This window comes from Melopsittacus undulatus, chromosome 5 (assembly GCF_012275295.1).
Source record: "Melopsittacus undulatus isolate bMelUnd1 chromosome 5, bMelUnd1.mat.Z, whole genome shotgun sequence".
In the NCBI taxonomy this organism is placed as follows: domain Eukaryota; kingdom Metazoa; phylum Chordata; class Aves; order Psittaciformes; family Psittaculidae; genus Melopsittacus; species Melopsittacus undulatus.
Genome location: NC_047531.1, coordinates 22,834,423 through 22,848,225, shown reverse-complemented (window position 1 = coordinate 22,848,225; position 13,803 = coordinate 22,834,423).

Genomic DNA, 13,803 nt, shown 5'->3' with positions numbered 1-13,803 from the left:
GCTGCAAAAAGTGGAGCATAATCAGCAAGTTTTCAGTTATTAAATTAACAGCTTCTGTTATAAGTACATCGCAGCTGGGGCTGGAGAAACAGGCTGTGCTGCCAGACCTGGAGCAGGAGACTGAATCCATAACACAGAAACTGACAAATCGAAGGTCTTGCTTTGAAGCTGTTAATCTTGGCAAGAAGAATAAAGTAGGTTTGACCTTCAGACCAGCTGGGTGGTTGTGTTGATGGGGATAGAGGTTTCAGATGGAGGCTAGTTAGCAGCTGAGCCAAGAGTGGTATTTCCAAAGGTGCATGGGAAAAGCAAACTTGGAGAGATGCATGAGGAAAGAAAACTGAAATCTTGGCCTGCTGGCCTTCAAAATCAGAAGAAAGCTTGCAATGGGCTTTAGTGGACTGTGTCTAAGGCCTCACAGGCAGCAGAGAGAGGTCATGGATACTGATGCAGAGGTTCTTCATTTGCAGCAGAGCTGGGAAGTGTGTCATGTGCTTTGGATCTGAAACAACATTGAAGGGAATGAGGTTCTGGTCTCCAGGCTAGGATGTGGGAGATAAAAAAATGAGTTTTTACTAATTTGCTTCATAATTGCTCATTGTATGTTTTTAAAATGGATGGTTAAGAGATAAGGAAAAATGAGTAAAATAACTCATAACTTGTGCTAAGATCTGTGATGCATTTTTATGAAATCTCACCCCTATTACTTTTCTAAATCCTTGTGAGTAACAAAGGCTGAACCCAGCTGCACAAAATTAGATGAAAGATCAAAATTGTATCTTATGTATTTTTTAAAGTCACTTTAAGTAGCATTTTGTTTTTAAAAATATCTTGTCTACAAGAAAAAACAACCACAGGACCCCCAAATGCACATTTTTATTAATTTTAAAACCATACAAACAAGGGATGAATCACTGAACTGTTTGTCATGTGTTTTTTTTAATACAAAAAATTAGTTATTAAAGATGAATTTAAGAATTATTTTAGAAACTAAATTGAAATATATTTCCATAGATAATTGTTCTTGATGTAATTTTAGTTTATTGATATGACATTGTAATATAAGCATTTTAATTATTTTTGAGATTGTAGTAAAGCATTAATATTTTTATTATTCCTCTATGTAACTGTGTTGTAATTTTTCTATTAGATTAAGCAATATAATCTTATTTTTCATTTTAATTTGTGTTAAGCCATCCTCTTAGAAATAATTTTTTCAAAAGATTAAATAATATTTTTCTTCTCTGATACTTTGCTCAAAGGCAAACAGAATTTTCTTTGTCTCTTTTCTTTATATTTGTAGCTTTTTCCATTACTGTTTTTAATTTGTAATGAGCAATATTTGTGCAGAGACATTTTGTTATGAAGAGAGCTGAGCTCTGCCAAACATTGTCCTACCAGCTCAAGCTAGAATTGCAAGAAAACATTCCACACTGTGCCCTTTTTGAGTCACCATTTACTGCAAGTAGTGATAAAATAACTTCTTTTGAGCTAGTGTTGCATAACTCAGACTATTTCTCTACTTTTTTTTTTTTTCCCAAACAACAGAATAATGATATGTTTTCCCTCCAAAGTTTACCTTCTCTTTTGGAAATACAATAAAATGATGAAAAAACAATTGTGTTATTGTAAATGATAAACAGTCATTGTAGAATCAATTAGTAAATACAAGATGTACAAATGACACAATAAAGGCACTGTTCATCCGTCTGCTGCTCTTAGCACTCCGGTCTTGAATTCCTCATTGAAGATACTGGGAATTTTGTCTCAATCAAGGAGTTTAGGAATATGGCAGTACTTACATATAAGAGAGAATAAAATGTCCAAGGTGCATAGATAGCTGGTTTAATACAAAGGTACTCTTATTGTTCTACCTTTTTTTTAATATGCCCAATTGATATGATAATGGCTAGATAGCACTGTTTCATCATAACTGCAATATGAAAGACCATTTAAAAGCTACCAACACTTTGACACTGGATGCAAAAAAATCACATATATTCCTCGAGTATTTGTAATTCCTAAAAGTATCAGAAAATAGATATTTGTCTCAAAAAGCTGGTCTACCTGCAGCTGATTTTCTATAAAAGACAGCTACCAAGAAAACCCAGGACTTTCTGTTGTGCAGAACTGACTAGTTCATAGTAGCAATAGATGAGATCAACCAATATGGCATGAATCTGCTCTCAGGAGACCAGCTTCCCACTCATCTTGTTATAGTGTTGACACAGTGGTCAGTTGAAAGGATCTGCAGAGAGAACCCAAGCTCTTTGAAAAGTCAGTAATTACAAAGGAAGCAATTTCAATAGCTAAAGTTGCATACCTTTGAAATTGCTCAATTAACAGAATTGTCATCACAATGAAATGAAACATTTTTAACTTTGATCTTGTCTTACTACTGAAGCAGTTTTTGTCTTAAGCTTGTGGTGCTTTACACAGAAATGTCCACTCAATTATATCAACATTTCTTGTGATACTATTAGAACTGAGAAAACAAAAGCAAAAATTTTTCATAGGGATTCAAACTTTTAAATTAATATTTTGGTTGTATTTGTTCCCACTTGTACTCATTTTTGAGATCCTTTCAGACAATTGTTTGATCACTGGCAGAAGTTAATGGAAAGTAGAATATGGAATTGCCTCAGTGTTTATAGAGACATTATGTTAAGGTTTTGGAAGTACTGGCATATCAAGCCAATCAGAGAACAGATTATCTGCCTGTCAAATGTGGAAACAAAGCCCTACAACTTTCCTTGCCCATAGTTAAAATATATGTTTGCAATCTGTATGTATATTTGTCTGTAGATTTAAGCAATTTCAGTATATTGAACAACCTGGTATTTGATAAAGTCAGAATTGGCTTTCAAATGTATGCATTTGAAAAAAATGAAAATTTGAAAAGGCACATTGGGTCTGCCTGGGATTGGAGTTCCAAGGAAGTGGCTAGATATCACCTGATGATGGAAAGTAGGGAATAAATCTTTTTGCTTTTCTTTGCTTCCTTATGGTGTTTGCTTTTCTTTATTGACCTACCTTTATCTCAGTCCCTGAGGTCTTCATCTTATTTTTTCTCCTTGTCCCATTGAGGAGGGAGACTGAGAGAGTGGCTTTGCGGCACCTGATGGACAGCCAAGTCAACCCACCACAAAAGGAAAACACATTTTAACAGTGTATTATAAGTTGCTCTTCTAAACTTCATGATCATCATAAAAAACATGGGATGTCCAATTCTTACAAGTCTCCAAATCTTAAAGAGATCTTATTTCCTCTGCAGTCTTCTGTTTAAACAAAGGAGGTCTGGAGTGTAATTATAACTTGAAGACAAGCAAAGCCAATTTGAGTTTATGAAGAGTCACAGGCAATAGCCAGGAGATGGGAGAGCCTGCAAAGGAGATCTAGCAATCCTGGAAGTCAGAACTGGGAGTTCTGGGAGGCTAAAGAGCTCAGAGCAGACAGCCAGGAGAAATGGGAGTGTGAGGACAGGACACACATAGTGGTGCTGGAGGCTAGAGTTATTTCCAATGTACTCTGCAGAAATTTTTATTACATAGAAAACACATTGTTCACTTTTCCACATTTGTAGCCCCAGAGAGCACTGATGGCTGAAAGTGCAAGTAAGTTGCACATGATCTCTTGATAAACTGAGAAACTGCACTATTACCAAGAGCTCTTCATACAGCATTACAAAAATGCCTTGAGTAGGATGTTCAGACCTATTGCAGCTTGGTGTATGTAGAATGAAGGCTTGGAGGCACAGAAGATCTGCCTCCTTCAAGGAGAAGGCCCTGACCAACATGTACCATAAGGCTTTTCATGTACTACATTCTGAAAAAGTACAGTGATGAAGTCTGAGAAGCCCTACAGTTTGGGACTACTCTTCGTATGTGGCCTGTAGACAAACACTATCATAAGGCATGTACCTTAAAGAAATTTTGGCCAAAAATTTCTGAGCAGACTTATGACTTGATTCATAAGTTGGGAACGTAACAGTTCTTTGTGGAACAAATAACATGAGATAGTAGACCAGGAGACAAAGGAAAAAGTATGTTTAAGAAAATAAACAAATTTTGAGGCAAATCTCTAAGTAAGCCAAGACTGAAGATATGTTTAAGCTATGGATGTCCTATTTCAGGTCTTGATAGAAGCATCTACCAGAAAAGATAGCTCCACTGTTTCCTCATAGAATAGAATCATAGAATAGTTAGGGTTGTAAAGGACCTTAAGATTATCTAGTTCCAACCCCCCTGCCATGGGCAGGGACACCTCACACTAAACCATATCACCCAAGGCTTCGTCCAACCTGGCCTTGAACACTCCCAGGGATGGAGCATTCACCACCTCCCTGGGCAACCCATTCCAGTACCTCACCACCCTAACAGTAAAGATTTTCTTCCTTATATCCAGTCTAAACTTCCCCTGTTTAAGTTTGAACCCGTTACCCCTTGTCCTATCACTACAGTCCCTAATGAGTAGTCCCTCACCAGCATGCCTGTAGGCCCCCTTCAGATACTGGAAGGCTGCTATGAGGTCTCCACGCAGCCTTCTCTTCTCCAGGCTCAAAAGCCACAACTTTCTCAGCCTGTCTTCATACGGGAGGTGCTCCAGTCCCCTGATCATCCTCGTGGCCCTCCTCTGCACTTGTTCCAACAGTTCCATGTCCTTTTTATGTTGAGGACACCAGAACTGCACACAATACTCCAAGTGAGGTTTCACGAGAGCAGAGTAGAGGGGCAGGATCACCTCCTTTGACCTGCTGATCACGCCTCTTTTGATGCAGCCCAGGATACGGTTGGCTTTCTGGGCTGTGAGTGCACACTGAAGCTGGCTCATGTTAATTTTCTCATTGACCATCACCCCCAAGTCCTTCTCCGCATGGCTCCTCTGAATCTCTTCTCTGCCCAACCTGTAGCTGTGCCTGGGATTGCTCCGACTCAGGTGTAGGACCTTGCACTTGGCATGGTTAAACTTCATGAGGTTGGCATCAGCCCACCTCACAAGTGTGTCAAGGTCCCTCTGAATGGCATTCCTTCCCTCCAGCATATCAACCGAACCACACAGCTTGGTGTCATTGGCAAACTTGCTGAGGGCACACTCAGTTACATTGTCCATGTCAGCGACAAAGATATTAAACAAGACCGGTCCCAACATCGATCCCTGAAGGAAACCACTCATTACTGATCTCCAGCTGGACATTGAACCATTGACCACAACTCTTTGCATGCGGCCATCCAGCCAGTTTTTTGTCCACCGAGTGGTCCACCTATCAAATTGATGACACTCCAATTTAGAGACAAGGTTGTCATATGGAACAGTGTTGAACGCTTTGCACAAGTCCAGGTTGATGACATTAACTGCTCCACCCCTGTCCATCACTTTTGTAGCCCCATCATAGAAGGCCACCAAATTGGTCAGGCAGGATTTCCCCTAGTGAAGCCATGCTGGCTGTCACCAAGCACCTTGTTATTTTTCATGTGCCCTAGAATGCCTTCCAAGAGAATCTGCTCCAAGATTTTGCTAGGCACAGAGGTGAGACTGACTGGTCTGTAATTCCCTGGGTCATCCATTTTCCCCTTCTTGAAAATGGGGGATATATTTCCCTTTTTCCAAGCTTCAGGAACTTCACCTGTCTGCGATGATTTTTCAAATATGATGGCCAGTGGCTTTGCAACTTCATTCGTCAGCTTCTTCAGGATCCGCGGATGGATTTCATCAGGTCCCATGGACTTGTGTACATTCAGGTTCTTAAGATGGTCTTGAACCAGATCCTCTTGTACAGTGGGCCCAAGGTCTAGGTTTTTTACAGTCCCTGCATCTGCCTTCCAAGACTTGGGTGGTGTGGTCAGAGCCTTTGCCAGTGAAGACCGAGGTGAAGAAGCCATTCAGAACCTCAGCCTTCTCCAAATCCTGTGTAGCCAGTTTTCCCGAAAGCTTCCGGAGGGGGCCTACATTGTCCCTAGTCTGTTTTTTAGCTGCTACATACCTATAAAATCCCTTCCTATTATCTTTAACATCCCTTGCCGAGTTTAGCTCCAATTGGGCCTTAGCTTTCTTAACTCGGTTCCTAGCTTCCCAGACAACATCCCTGTATTCATCCCAGGCCACCTGTCCTTGCTTCCATCTTTTATAAGCCTCTTTTTTCCTGTGATTTTTTTCTCAGGAGCTCCTTATCCATCCAAGGGGGTCTCCTGGCCCTCCTGCTGCACTTCCTTCTAGTCGGGATGCAGCACTCCTGAGCTTGTAGCAGGTGATCCTTCAATGTTAACCAAGAGTCTTGGGCCCCCTTGCCCTCCAGGGCTATATCCCATGGAACCTTGCTAAGCAGGTTCCTGAAGAGCCCAAAGTCTGCTCTCTTGAAGTCCAGGGCAGTGAGCTTGCTGCACGCTCTTCTCACTGTCTTGAGGACCTCGAATTCGACCATCTCGTCATCACTGCATCCAAGACTTCCCTGGAGAGTCACATTTCCAACAAGCCCTTCCCTTTTGGTGAGCACGAGGTCAAGCAGGGCACCTCTCCTTGTCAGCTCCTCTATTGCTTGCAGAAGGAAGTTGTCTTCTACACAATCGAGAAACCTCCTGGATTGCTTGTGCCAGGCCGTACTGTTGCCCCAACAGATGTCAGGGTGTTTGAAGTCCTCCATGAGAACAAGGGCCTGTGAGCGTGAGGCTTTTCCTATTTGTCTGTAGAGTTCTTCATCCACAGGTTCATCTTGATCAGGCGGTCTGTAACAGATCCCCACAGTAATGTCTCCCATCACCGATATCCCCTTAACCCTGACCCACAAACTCTCTGTTAACTGGTCACCTGTCCCCAGAAAGAGTTCCATACTCTCCAGTCTATCCCTAACATAAAGGGCAATTCCCCCTCCCCTCCTACCTGGCCTGTCTTTTCTAAAAAGCCTATAACGTTCCATTCCAACACTCCAGTCAAAGGAGCCATCCCACCATGTTTCTGTGATGCCTATTATATCATAGCCCCGTAGATGTGCCCACATCTCTAATTCCTCTTGTTTATTCCCCATGCTACGAGCATTTGTATAGAGGCATCTGATCTGAGCTCCAAATGAAGCCAGCTCATTGGCTGGAGCGGCTGGAATATCACTACATTGCTCAGAGTATTTATTATAGGTGCTGGCAACTGACTGGGTGTGTTGGGATGGAATGATGTCCTCCCTCCCCCAACACAACTAGTTCTCATTTCAGCCCATGGACAAGGGGCAATGGGTGCAAACTGGAGCACAGGAGGTTCCACATTAACATCAGGAAGAACTTCTTCACTGTAAGAGTGACAGAGCACTGGAACAGGTTGCTCAGAGGGGTTGTGGAGTCTCCTATGTTGGAGGTATTCAAGGCCCGCCTGGACAAGTTCCTGTGTGGTGTACTCTAGGTTATCCTGCTCTTCCAGGGGTGTTGGACTAGATGATCTTTTGAGGTCCCTTCCAACGCTTGGGATTCTGTGATTCTGTGAATCTAACCCATTTTCATTGTGTTGGTGTTTTTTGAACTGACACCAGTTCCCTGCTAGTTTTGAGTGCAGCTATACAAATCCTTACCACAGCCCAAGGGATACACGATGCCATGAAACCAAAGCAGGCTGGTGGTAAGAAAAGGGTGGGATTACCCTTTTCAGTCACAGCACTGTATCTTGCCTTCTTAAACAGATCATGGAACTGGACTGTAAGAGATGTTTCCCTCAAGGCATAGACATGCTGTGGATGAGAAAAATACAGTGTCTTGGCGCTTAAATGTACATATCTTCTTGGTGCTTAATTGCACATATCTTTTGGACTGAGACCGGTGTTGTCAGAACAAAGTTGTATATTGCGTTTCCTCCAGTTGAGTTGTGCAAGCTGAAACACATGAAATACAACCTCTTTCTTTTTGACTGAATCAGTTGATGTCTGACAGAGATGAACTGGGCTGCTGTGTTCAGAATTTTATTTCTATTACCTAGGGAAATAAAGAATGTGGTTTGATGTCTTATAGGTTAAAATACTAGGAAGTTGGTTTCTTCTCTGTTCCTGAAATTCATATTGTGTTTACCATGCAAAATACCCATTCAGAGTATATGGGAGCAGATTTGTGTGGACAGAATGGTATGCCCTCTTATAAAAACTTGTTGTAATCTATAATTTGTGTGAAGATGTATGTTTATGTTTAAAATTAAATCTCTAAATATTAACATTTTGGCCATATATAATAATCATGGTCTTTCAATAAGTTTAATGCCATGGCTAGGGATGTAATTATAAATGAACCTTTACACATTTCTTTTTATCAAGTAGATTATTTATACATGGCAAAAATAATAATAATAAAAAAAGTCCGTAATGGCAACAAGTTATATTTTAGATGATAACCTAGTAACCACAGTACTGACTTGTCTTATGGTCTTCTTGGTTTTGCTGTGCAGATAGAGGCAAGATAGTCCTGCATGTGCCTCTTCTTCTCTTGTTATATTTTTGGTATGCCTTGCTTGTAGACTCCTCAGTGGAGATTCTATTTTACCATTGTGTGTATATAACAGTTGGCAAAATGCAGTCTGGCTTTTAGGTGGGGAATCTAAACATGAATAAATCATGCTAATACAATATAGTTTCCTGTCTGCATTGTTTTCCAAGGGTTGGAGAAAAACAACTCATCAGGAGTCTTGCAGCTTTTTTTTTTTGTGGAACACTGGCAGGATATGCAAGTAGGATTTGTAGATACCTGGCAAAGGTGGCTGTAGCTGTCTAGTAACCCCATATCAGCCCCATATCATGTATGTGTCATTCTCTGCAACTTGGGAAAGGCCATGCACAGCAGTTTCTCAGAATCCTCATGAAGGATATCTCCCATTAAATGCTGGTTTCCTAATTCACTAGCTAGTAAGCAGTACACTCATATGCATGAGAGAGACATGTTTGCTGGGAAAATTACAGTTTCAAAATTAACAAGCTGGCTGCAGGAAAACCTTCAGTGAACTAAGTTAAAAAATGAAAGCAGTAAGTCCATGGGAAGGAGGATGAAAACCTAGTGCAGTTACAAAAACACTTTTTCCTCATTTAGCAGAAGGAGCTCAGCTGTTAGGCACAAGTAATGCACAAAACAGAAGTAGTTTCCTGTCCTAAAATAAGGCATCATTATGAGAACAAAAATAAATAATGACAATTGCATAAACATTCATAAATGTGCAATAGTTCCCATTTCTTCAAAGAAAACTTACATTTTCTGTAAAAATACGTGCTTTCAAAACTTTTCACTGCAGAAAGCTTGATTAATTATTTCCAGGGAAGATTATAATTGCCTTTTCTGTTTTCTTACAAAGCCTATAATTTGTTTTACAGGAATTTATGTTTTATACAGAATACCTCTTATTACCAAGAGTTCTTCCCACAGCATAACTAGAAAGAAAGTTAAGGCATAAAAATCAGAGGTAGAAAAGCAATTGCTGTTCTTTGCCATTGAACTGGCTGCTCTCCACATCAGAGCATATCCGGCTTTCTACAGAATGCTCCTAAGGGCTTGACACAGTGATTTGTTACTGGGAGTGGCATGAAAGTGCCAGTGATTCAGTTCATAAAATGCCCACACAGCAATGGTTTGGTCTTCTCTTGTCTCGTTTCCTGATATTAACTCTAGGTATTCCCTTTGTTAATTTTCCCCATAAACTCTAAATAATACATATTCCACCCAGCATACTCAGACTGCCGTTATGTCTCCTTAAATTGTTCCTGAGCCAGACTAAACGTTTAAAAATCTTTTTTAGTAAATTAGCACTTAATCGTGTTGTTCTTTTCTGAACAATCCCTGCTTTGACAAAATCTTGCTGGTTATATGGACGTAGGAACTGAACAGGCTGAGTCTCTTTTCATTAGACTTGCACAGGAGAGGAATTCTGTGCTTTCTCTCCCTCTGCTATGTGTATGTGCATAGGTAATCTTAGAATGCCATTTTTAGTGGTTTATAGTTCCAGCTTCTATAAAACATAAATGACTAGGCAATCCTTTCACAGTGAAGCAATGTGTAACCATCTCAGATCTTCAAGATCAGAGAAGGGGAAAAAACCCCATGCAATGTATTTTAAGAAGTTGTTTTTTCCATAAGTTATTATTTCAGTCAAATGGTTCCTGACCTTTGCATCTCTTGCTGATGTTAATTTGTGATCTAGTGGCATACACAATGTGCTCATGATTTTGAAATGCAGAGGCAGAAATAGGAGCTGTCTGGGTCAGTGATTGGGTAATAAAAGATGGAACAATTAATCTCATGGTTCAGCTCAAATTTGGTGAAGTGCTGGTTCAGCCTGACCATTTTATTTAGGAATAATAGCAAGAGCTGAAGCTACTGTATACTCTGACTTGCAATGCAGAGGTACCAACTAGCTATATGTCACTGGAGCTCTTCTGATTATGTAAGTGGACAGCCAGCTTCTAGATGGCTCCTGTAAAGGCTTTTCCACTGGTCCACTGCCATTGCAAATATGCCTTCATTTTCCTTTTCACTGCTGTTAAAGAAGATATGGCAAACCTCAGCAAAGCCACAGAATAAAAGCGTCTTCCATCCTCAGTGTAAGGAATAACCATTACAGCTCAAAAAACCTGAAAAGATTTAAGTAAGTACTTAGGATCTTTTATATATTGTAAGCAGAAAATGTAGTTGCCCTCTTCAATTGGCAGATTGAATTCCCTTGATAATGTAGTTGCATTTATATGATTTTATGGTGATGGCTGCTGAACAGAGCATTTTTTTCCTGCCAACTTCCTTAATTCAAGAAGCAACATACTCTTAATGCAGATTTCTTTGATATACTGCAGTATCTCACAAATGTCTCTCTGTAGGAATTTAAATGTTCAGCAGTAAACCTGTTTTCTCAACTCTGAACTCTTACATGAAATGTTACCTCCATCACTTTCCCAAACCTTGCAAATCCTAATGTATATCAAGAATAAAAAGCAGACAAGTTATTTTAATTGGAGGTTATATAATAATGTTTTTTTTCATTTAGACTTTTCTCCAGAATATAGGTATTCATCTCAGAACTTGAAATTATTATTTTTTTTTTTTTTTGCATCTCAGTTAGATGAATATTGAATTCAGGGCAATAAAATGTTACACTAGTCCTCTGGCACTAGCATTTTCTAATATAATTGAAAATTGAATTGTACATGGCATGAAATCTAACTATCATTGTAGATAATTGCAGTGATCTTACACTTTTGTCATAAAGCAAACATGCTAAAATAGCCTTAGATGACTTAGAGTGAAGCATAGTTGACCTTATTACATGGTTTCTTGAAGTGTGACAGCAGACTAATACTTTCATGTGAGCAATGCAGATAGTAAAGGTCAAGGAATGAAGATGACAATAACAAATCTGACTTTCAGCACTGTAAAGTGAAAGCCATTAATGATAATGTATATTATTACAGCCAAGACTTAATGTAGGGCTTGAAACTATGCAATGTAATTTATTTGATTTATTTCAATTTACTCTTATTTTATTTGTGCACTTAAGAACAGTGATCGGTTATATAGTGGGAAAGCAAGAGGATATGTTGTTCTGCACCCTTTCTTTGTCTAAAAAGGCAGTTTACCATTTTTTTTCCCATGGTCTGTATTACGTTAAGAAACAACAAAACTAGAAAGGTATTTGCATTTTTTCTTTGTTTGGCATAGCTCAGATAAACTTACTGTGATACAAAAAGCCTCACGGCCTGTATATTAGAAGTCATAGACGTAGAAGAAATTGACATTTTCTCAAATAGTTAAGGATGTTTTACAGTAGCAGGTTCACATTGCAGGTTCCCCTGTAAGTTTCAACAAAGTAATGAGGCTGGCTTTTCTCTGTGGGGAACCTGTCCTGCTGCCTTGTGGGGGTGTTTTCGTGGGGCTTCTGTTGGGCGTTTAGTTTTCTGAAATCAGTCAGCATCACATATATAGCATCTAATCATTACCTACATTTTGCTGCTGCAAGCTCAGTACACCGTGTCTGTCTCCTCAGTAAGTGGTAACAGATGCATGAATCTATTCTTGACAGTGGTTGAGCAGCTGCTGTATGAACTGGGGCAATACTCCATGCTCTAGGGACATGGTTCCCTCAGCCCATGACTGACCACACACAGCAAAGGAGGGTGTATATGGAGATGGAGTTGAATAAGGCTGAACTGGCCACCTTGCAAGAAGTTATATGCATCCTCAGAAGGTAGTCATTTGTACCAGCTGTGACAATGGTATCCACCTCCTTTTGAAGATCTTATGGTCTACTATTGACAATACAAAGATGCCATTTCCTTCTAAGACGATTACAGTAGTGTTTAGCTTGTTAAATTGTCCCATAGCATAACAGCAGCAATAACAACAGCAGCAACCTCTGTAGGGCCAAAAGACAATCCTTCTGTTCCTGAGAAGTGTCTGCAAAATGTTACTGTACTACCTTAGGCTAAAGATCAGTTTCAGTTTTTCAGCTTTTGAAGTATTTGCAGAAATCCCATACACAATCAATGAATTTTGATTAAGTATTAGACACAGAAGTAAGCTTCAAACTACTCCAATTAACTTCATTTTACTGACTTCACTCCCCTCCTCCTTCCCCCCAGTTTTTATTCAAGCAATTCTGATTAGGAAAAACAGTGGTTGGTTCTTCTGGTAGTGTGTGTACATGATTTCTGCAGTGATAATGGTAAGCTGGAGGAGTGAAGGGAGAGGAAAGGGATGACGTGGATCTTTAGGGTGAAATGAGTACAGGGTGTAGTTTTTGGCAAAGCCTCATCAAGACCACTGGATCAGGGCAGAGCACAAAAGTCCAGGTCCAAGAGCATTGCGGTGGGTCTATGGCATGGCTATCTGTGCTAGTCTATATATTTGGCAGTATGCCTAGACCCTGGCTATGCTCCCAGGAAAGAGAAAACCCGGAAAAAAAACATCCCCAAAACAACAGCCACAAAGTAAACAACAAGCAGCCCTGGAAGCAAGTTTCCTTGCCTGAGGTGTGATGCCAGGATTGATGCTAGGGCTGTGGATTCAAAACCAGTTCTGCTACCACCAGTTCTTTGCTACCTGAGGACCTTCTTCCACCTTATCTCCCGCAGTAGCTTGATTAGCCTCAGATCCATGTGCTTCCTTCAAGGCAGCAAACTACTCTGGAATCTCAAATACTATTGTACTCCCAGCTATCTTTTGTATCCTAATTCAAGATACAGACAATTTTTGTGTAAAATAAACTAGTGATCACAATCTCTGTGCTATGAGAGTAAATTAAACATGTCTGGAAATGTTCTAGGTACCACAGCCAAGTACTAGCAAACAGAATTCACCTCCAGAAGAAGGCAGACAGATGGTATATTGGGAATTGTTGCTGACTAGCTACAGCTGCTAAATGACATCAGAGAATCTGGGGGGACTGTGGTAGCTGAACTGTGCCAAATCTGTGCTGGCGAATATTCTAAGAGCGTACTACCACAGGAGGCCAAGTTCACAGGCAGGCTCTAGTGCAGTAGAACAGTCACATCTAGGGAGTTCAGTATTAGCCTTGTCTCCATTGTACCTATATGTAGAGCCTTGTTCTTGATTCTGTGTTGGTCTAACTTCCCTTGGTGAATACTAACTACTTGGTGAATACATACTAATGTATTCATATAAAAATTATACAATAAATTGAGTTATCCTTCATCTTGCCTAGTTCTGCATATTGAACTTTTTGGACAATGTCCCATCCATCTTCCTGGAACCATTTTGAATGACAGTAGACGGTTCCACATAAACACCATTACCATACACATGGTTTCAAACAGTCTTAGAGCCCATCTCTGTTACTGGACAGGTGCAA